Consider the following 7,865-nt stretch of genomic DNA (forward strand, 5'->3'; position numbering starts at 1 on the left):
CAAGTAGGACTGTGGCCTGTTTGAAGTTTGTCTCATTTTTCACATTTTTCTTTTTTGGGCAAATCCACCCCAAGCAGGCAATTCCCAAGCTTTAATTATAAGCAGTAAGGACTCTTCCCAAATATTTTCCTGAATAAGGCGACTGGAACACAGGTGGAACAGCAGCATTCACATGTGTTGTGTACACCAGTTCCTATAAGCAGGAAAGACTTCATGTAGTGATGCAGGCCGAGCAATGGGAAACAAAAATGGATCACTACAGGATGGTGGCCAGTACTGACCTTTACATGAAAAGAACTGAGCTAAGAGTTACACCAGCATATAATAACAGTCTACACGACTAGAAAGCAAAATGTGTGCATCTGTGTTCAAACAGCTTTGTTCACAATAGCCAAAAGGTAGAGGCAACCCAAATGTCCACCACCAAATAGATAAAGAAAATGTGGTATAGACATTCCAATACAATGGAATGTTATTCAGCCCTAAACAGGCACGAAATTGTAACACACGCCACACTATGGATGAAACTTGAGGACATTACGTTAAGTAAAATAAGTCAGTCACAAAAAAACAAATGCTGTATAATTCCACTTATAAAGATGCCTAGAGTATTTAAATTCATAGAGACAGAAAGTAGATTGGTGGTTGCCAGGAAAGGGGAGAATGCAGAGTTATTGTTTAATGGGAACAGAGTTTCAGTTGGTACAGAAAAGTTCTGGGAATGGATGACAGTGATTGTTGTACAACAACGTGAATGCACTTAATGCCACAGAATTGTACACTTAAAATAGCTAAAATGGTAAATTTTACCTTATGTACATTAACCACAATAAAAAACCTTGATAGTCATAGAACGTCTTTACCCAAAGTTAGAGTAATAAATTCTTTTGACCGTGAAGATTTCTGTAAACAAAGACAGTCCTCAATGATGATCATGTGTTGCCTGTAGCAATGATGTATTTGTATCTGTTCATCTGCATGCTTTCATACAATCAGGGTGAGAAGGTGTGAAATGACCAACCAGGACGAAGGGTGATGTCTCTGGCCATAAAGGAAAAAGGAATTCTTTGCTCCTAAAAACTTGAAGCCATCCCATGCCCATGAAGACTGAATCTCTGATCTTCGTTGGTTTCTTTGCACCACATACTACTATTCAACCACCATTAACATCAAGCAGCATTGAATGAGCACCTACAGAATACAAGCCACTGGTTTAACCACAGTGGAAATTATAAACAGACATGAAATACAGTCCCTGCCTTCTAAGACATAACAGAGTACTTGAGACAATGAAAGACATATGAAATGATAAATACCAATAAAGGATAGCATTTAATAAGCCCGAATCAACTAAGCAACTCTGAGAAACAATAAGAATTTATAAAATGGGAGGGGGGAGCTAAATATCTTCTCCAAGGTCATATAGCAAGACTATATGCACTACATTTATTTTTGCACTAATAATATCTAATATGTATTGAATCTGTCCTGTGCCAGGGACTGTGGCAATTATGAGATTATCTCATTTATTCCACATTAGAACCTGTCCAGGTAGTTGTTATCATTATTCAATACTACAGATGAGGAAAAAATGTTCAGTGAGGTTAAATAACTGAGGCACACAGCATAAATGGGAAAACTGGGTTCTCATCCAAGTCTCACTGCATGCCCTGTGCCCTTAACTTCCACTCCCTGCTGAACTTGTAGTATCATGCTGTAGGTCTGATTTCCTTTTTTACATCCTTTAAATGTGACTTTGAAAAAATATATATATGACTTTGAATTGCCATTTGGCTACACAAAATGTAAAGTATTTGGCAGTTATAATTGCCAAGTGTGTAAACTATGTTAGTCGCCTAGAGCAGATGATGTTTGGATTCGGATACCCAGTTACATACGGAGGAAAAAAACAAACAAAAATCCCTAGGTTGTGGTTTTGTACCATAGAATGGCAATTAGCATTCCAGGAATCACCCCTGCTAATTAATCATGGATGTCACTGACGGCTTTAGGACACATGGATGAGAAACTGCTTTTAATATCCAATTCCATATTAAGGGTAGTCCTCTTCGTGATTCTAGGAGAAAAGATAGGTATTAATATCTTTATAATGACATCCATTTATAATAGTGTATAGAGAGAGCCTACCATTTGGGAGTTGGAATGCTGACTTTAAAAGGTCTCTGGAGACAGGCCTCTTGCTTTCAAAGGATTCAGTCCAAGGTTTCTGGATTCCTACATCTCACCACCAAGAAGAGTGAGCATTCTTTCACAGCAGCTTTTTACTCCTAACATGATACCATCAGCAGTGATCACTAGAATATGCAATTTTGGTCATTTTTGTAACAGTGAGCATCGACTTGTGCTGATTCATCCACAGATTTTCCGGCCAGATGCCCCATTGGCAAAGCCCTGGAGCCTTCCCCTCATTAGTCCTCCGCTCCAGCCATCCGAGGTAATTCCTTCCTCTCCTCTCTCCTGAGCTGCTGGTTGCAAACAGAAGCTACCCAAGGAATAAACAAACCTTTGGGAATGAATTAACCAGGCTGCTCTGAGGTACATGTGGGAAGGGTCTGCAAAGGTCAGAGCTTGACCTTGGGAGGGGGCTGCCTTCTTCGGCCCCTGATGCCTTCCCTTGGGCAGGGTTGAGAGCAGGAAGGACAAGGTCATCAACGAAAGGAAGAAAATAAGGGAAACACTTGCTACTGTGGAGAAAAAACCATCTATGTGTTGCAAAATCTATTTCTGTTCCAATTTGGTTTAAGTACTTTGTTTAGTTTTTTATTGTAGTAGGATTCAGAGACAAGTTTTTAAGTGAGCTAGACTTTTGAGTCTCACTGCTAAGTGAACAAAGGGAGAAATAATGCAATGTGTGTGTGTGTGTGTGTGTGTGTGTGTGTGTGTGCAGCCATGCGTGAAAATTTTTTTTAATCAGTAAAATCATGTTTTAGCCCCAAAGGTTTCAAAGGTCATCAGTGATTGCGGGGTGATAGTGAAGTGAGGACTGTTGAAGATATGCTACCATGCCTTGCATTGTTGTCTTGCAACTTCGCCATGAAAGATACTACGGGGTCGGAGCCTGGAGAAGAGAAAGGAAACCAACTTGCAGTGAGTACTTACTGTGTGCACAGGTGATTCACTTAAGGTAACGTATTACATCCCCCAAAACACCTTTCAAGTAAGTATTGTTATCTCCATTTTCTGGTCGTGGAAATGGAATCCCAGGAAGGTTAACTTATCCAATGATCCATGGAAAGTAAGTGGTTCAGAAGGAATTCAGACCAGGTGTTTCCACCTTTACCCAGTAGGGGGAGGCTAATTAAACAGGAAGAGAGAGAAAGCCAAAAAAGATGTCCGCTTCTCTGGGCCCGTGAGCCATGGCCGCTGAGCCTGCATGTCCGGAGCCTGTGCTCTGCAACGGCAGAGGCCACAGCAGTGAGAGGCCCGCGTACGGCAAAAAAAAAAAAAAAAAAAAAAAAAAAAGATAGAAACATAAAATGACAGCTTGTGAAGATCAAAGATGGCCACTTTAATTTTTTTCTTTTACATTCTTCTCATCTAGAGTTGGGCTTATGACCACTCTTGGACTAGATTCCCTTGAATCTAGGTGAACTTGACTGCTTGACCAATAGAATATGGCAGAAGTGGCTCTGTGTACATTCCTCAGCCCAGACCTTAAAAAGACTGACAGTTTCTTGGAACCTAGCCACCATGCTGTGAGGAAGCCCAAGCAGCCCCGTGCAGAGGCTCAAGTAGAGAGAAGATGAGACCCTCAGCCACAACCCCAGCCGAGCTCCCAAAGAACAACTCATGTCAAGTATGTGTCAGTCACCTTAGAAGTGGATTCGTCAACCCCATCAAGCCACCTCAGCTGATGCTGTGTTCAGCAGAGATAAGCCATTCCCACTGAGTCCTACCCAAATGGCAGCTTTGTGAGAAAAATAAATGACTGTGGTTGTTTGAAGCCACTAAATTTCTGTGTGAATTATAATTCAGCAATAGATAACAAAAACACATTTCATTGCATCCTTAGCATTTAATAAAATTTGAAATTACATAGATAATTGTTTTTATCTTGTTTATCGTCTGTCTCTCCCACTAGAGCATCAGCAGCATAAGGACAGGAACTGTGTCTATTTGGTTCATCTCTCTATACACAGCAACAAGCACGGTGTCTTACCCAGAAGAGCTGTTCAGTAAAGTTGTTGTTAACTGAATGAATGAATAAAGCCTCTCTTCAGGGTATCTTCTGGTATGTCAATGATCCTTGCGGAATGTGTTGGCCAGTACTGGGTCAGTTCACTAGGTGATAGCAGAGCATGATTTTCTGCAAATACTTTCCCCATCTATCAATGCAGCCCGAGATCAAATGAGCTGTTTTGGCAACCACATTCTAAGCTTGACTCTCGTCATGCTTTCAACTCAAATCCCTGAGGCTTTTTTTCTATATGCTACTCCTAGATGTAGTTTCCCCTTTCTGTATTTATGCTAGTCCACACCTGGCAGGTGCCTTTAACTGTTCCCTCCCCACCCTTGCCTAAGGTCATTGCAACAGATTAAAAACCATGCAGCAACCAGCAGTACGGGAACTGCCCTGGGCTCTGCCTGCAACCTGCCTCCTGCACCCTCTTTAAGGATTCTCTGTCACAGATCTCTATCTGGCTGGCTTTGTAGTCAGATGCTCCCTCTCTCCCTAACCTCTTTGCATATTACTCTGTGGAATGGCTTGGCCAACGTTTGATTCATTATCTCCCTGAGACAAGGTCACCCTGCCCTCTATACCCCCATCCCCCATGCCTGAATACCACCCTCAAGTCCTGGCTTCAGAACCCAACACTTCCTCTTCTAGGAGACAAGAACTACCAATAGTACAGGGATGTGTGTGTGTGTGTGTGTGTGTGTGTGTGTGTGTGTGTGTGTTTATTGGACTCAAGTGTGAGACTTTGCATTTACCCTTTTTGCAATCTGTCTTGTTAGATTTCACCCACTGTTCCAATATTTCTGGATTTTTATCCTGTCATTCAATGTATTTGCTAAACTCATCCTGCTTCCCATAATCTACTAAGGTGATCAGTGTGCCATGAATGATCTCATCCAAATCACTGATAACAGATACTGAACAGTACCGATTAAAGACAGATCCTCTTCAAACATCTTCCAGGATGAGGAAGATCGTTTAACCAGCAATCTCCAGGAACTAGTGGTTCCAACTATACTGCCGAAACACAGGATCATCCCATCCACACGATCCCTCAAATTCACAAAAGATTTTGCCAACTGTCTTACTGAAATTTAGCAGTTTGATTGCTCACGTAGTTCTTGCACCATGCGTACAGGCAGCACAGAGTTAGGAATTGGAAATACTCCTGTGAGAATTGGGACCACCATTAACTTTACCCCCATCTACCCACTAGGAAAGAATGTGGCCAGAGACCAAGGTTCAGAATAGTGTGTCCTGAGCTGTCTAGACTAAAGAGGGGTCTCTGGTGACACCTGGAAACAATCACTGCCTGCTCGATCCTAACAAGCTCTCGCCCACCTCTCAGAGAGCCACAGAGCATCCAGATGGTTTCCCCTGCCTGCTCTGGTTGGATTTCTTGAGGACGACAGATTGATCACATACTCGTATGGCTGTAGTTCAAAGCAGTGAGTGAAGCAAGGTGCCTGAGGGAGAGGATGCCTTTCTGCCAGGGCAAGAACACAGGCAGCTACAAACTTCGAAGTATGAACCCCAAAACGCTACTATAATGGAGTAGAGATGGGGAAAACCATTCAGGGAAGTCAGTAGTAGCATTTGAAAGCATCTTGCACTATAAAGGAAGGAAAGATAAAGGAAAAGATTACTTCCTCTAGAGAAGAGTGGGAAAGCCACCTTTAATCTGACCTTCCTGGGCCTCTGTCTCTAAAAGAGATGCCTCTAAAAGCTGAGAAATGAGAAAGAAAGAAAAAAAAAGCAAGCTATTAATTACATTATGGCTTATTGGTTTTATACCGACATTTTTATTGATTTTTCCCCATTGACTAGGTCATACTGGTTAATGATTGATACATGTTTTTCTTAACAAAGATATCAACAGCCAAAGGAAAAGACCAGAACATTCTTCTACTCTTTGAGGAGTTAAGGACTTAACATACTACAAATGCATCTTCTTCTTAGGTGACCAGCTATGATGACCATTTGGGGTGAATAGTATGAAAAGTGTGGGCAAAGACAGTCAGAAAATGATCAGGACCCAGAATCTGTAGCCCAAATATATTTTATCTCACTTTCTATGGTACATCCAATTTGACTCGTAATTAAACCCACAAAAAGTAGGACCATTCATTCTCCAAATTCCTAGAAAAAATAACTGCAATGTTTTGTGGGAAAAAACCAATTTTTCTTTATTAACTGAGAAGAAATAAGCATGAATCTTTTAACTACACAAACATGGAAGAATTATAGATACCAAATATCAGAAGGCATGAATCCAAACCACTTTCTGAAAATATCAAGGACAAACATACCTCTGTTCATTCATTCAATAAGTACTTAGTGGGCATTTATATGTGAAAAATCCATCACTAAATGCTTTGAGGGAGATGCAAGGCATACAAGAAATCATCCTTCTTTTCCAGAATTGTAAAATATTTTTATAGAGGTAAGATAAACCCAAACATCTATAACAATAGAAGTATTGTAAAGGATAGCACAATGTTATCAAATAATGTTTGTATTATTTATCTGCTGCTCTACAAAAAATTGCCACTAACTTAGCCCCTAAACAACACACATTTATTATCTCATAGTTTTTGTGGGTCAGGAATCTGGGCATCACTTAACTGGGCCCTCTAATCCAGGGTCTCTGACAAGGCTGCAATCATGGCTGGGTTCTCATCTGAAAGCTCATTTGGGGAAGAATCTGCTTCTCAGTTTACCTATGTGGTAGATGGCAGGATTCAATTCCTTTTGGGCTGTTGGACTGAGGGGCTCAGTTTCTAGCTGGCTGTTGACTGGAGGCCACCCTTAACTCCTTGCCATATGGGCTTCCCAAACTGGGAGACTTGTTTCATTGAGCCTGAAAGGAAGCATGTCTTCTAGCAAGATAGAAGTCACAAACTCTTTTAATCTGATCATGGAACTGACAACCCCTCAAGATTGAGATATCCTATTTTTTAGAAGCAAGTTACTCCAGGAGAGGAGATTACACAGGACAGTGAATATCAGGAGACAGGCATCATGAAATGCCACCTTAGAAACTACCTACTGCAATGAAAAATTGCAAATGTAAGTACTAAAAAAAAAAAATCTGCCATTCAAGTTTGGTCAACAATTTTTCCATATTACATAAGGTGTTTAAATACAGGAGAAAAAGAGGAAAATCTTAGTAATCTTTGTTGCCCGCTGGAATTGGAAAGACAAGGATCACAGTTGTCCTACTGGTGGCCTCACAAGGGGGAAAAAACAGAAAAGAAAGGACTGGGGGGTGGGGAGGAACAAGCCTTTACTGGTGCTGCTCAGACCAAGTACTATAGAAGCACAGAAGCCACCACCTATCCACACAGCTCAGCACCCCCATGGCCTTGACCCCATAAAGCATCTACTAGCTGTAAGAAAATGGAAGCACTTCATTGCATTGTTAGAAAAGTAAACATTTGGATTGAAAATGAGAGGCCAAGACACTTTCCAAAGCCATCAGAGGATAAAAACCATCTACCCTCTTCAACCTAGAGCAGTCATTTCCACCTAAAAAGACATATGTTGCATAGACTTCTCACGACAATTCCTTGGTGTTATTGTCAACAACTGAGTCTTGTGAAAATACAAAATTCAGAGGAATACTTATATTTTCATTTCATCTTGCTATGTCTACTATTTAAATGAA

At 41.0% G+C, this 7,865-nt stretch overlaps 1 long non-coding RNA gene across 1 annotated transcript; it reads left to right on the plus strand.

Moving 5' to 3' along the window:
• The first annotated feature begins 2,443 nt into the window (after positions 1–2,443).
• On the plus strand, positions 2,444–4,004 carry LOC137204122 (uncharacterized). The gene is made up of 3 exons (XR_010933430.1): positions 2,444–2,556; positions 2,952–3,108; positions 3,563–4,004. It is a non-coding gene; the product is annotated as an uncharacterized lncRNA (long non-coding RNA).
• The last annotated feature ends 3,861 nt before the right edge of the window (positions 4,005–7,865 follow it).

This window comes from Pseudorca crassidens, chromosome 12 (assembly GCF_039906515.1).
Source record: "Pseudorca crassidens isolate mPseCra1 chromosome 12, mPseCra1.hap1, whole genome shotgun sequence".
NCBI classification, from domain to species: Eukaryota; Metazoa; Chordata; class Mammalia; order Artiodactyla; family Delphinidae; genus Pseudorca; species Pseudorca crassidens.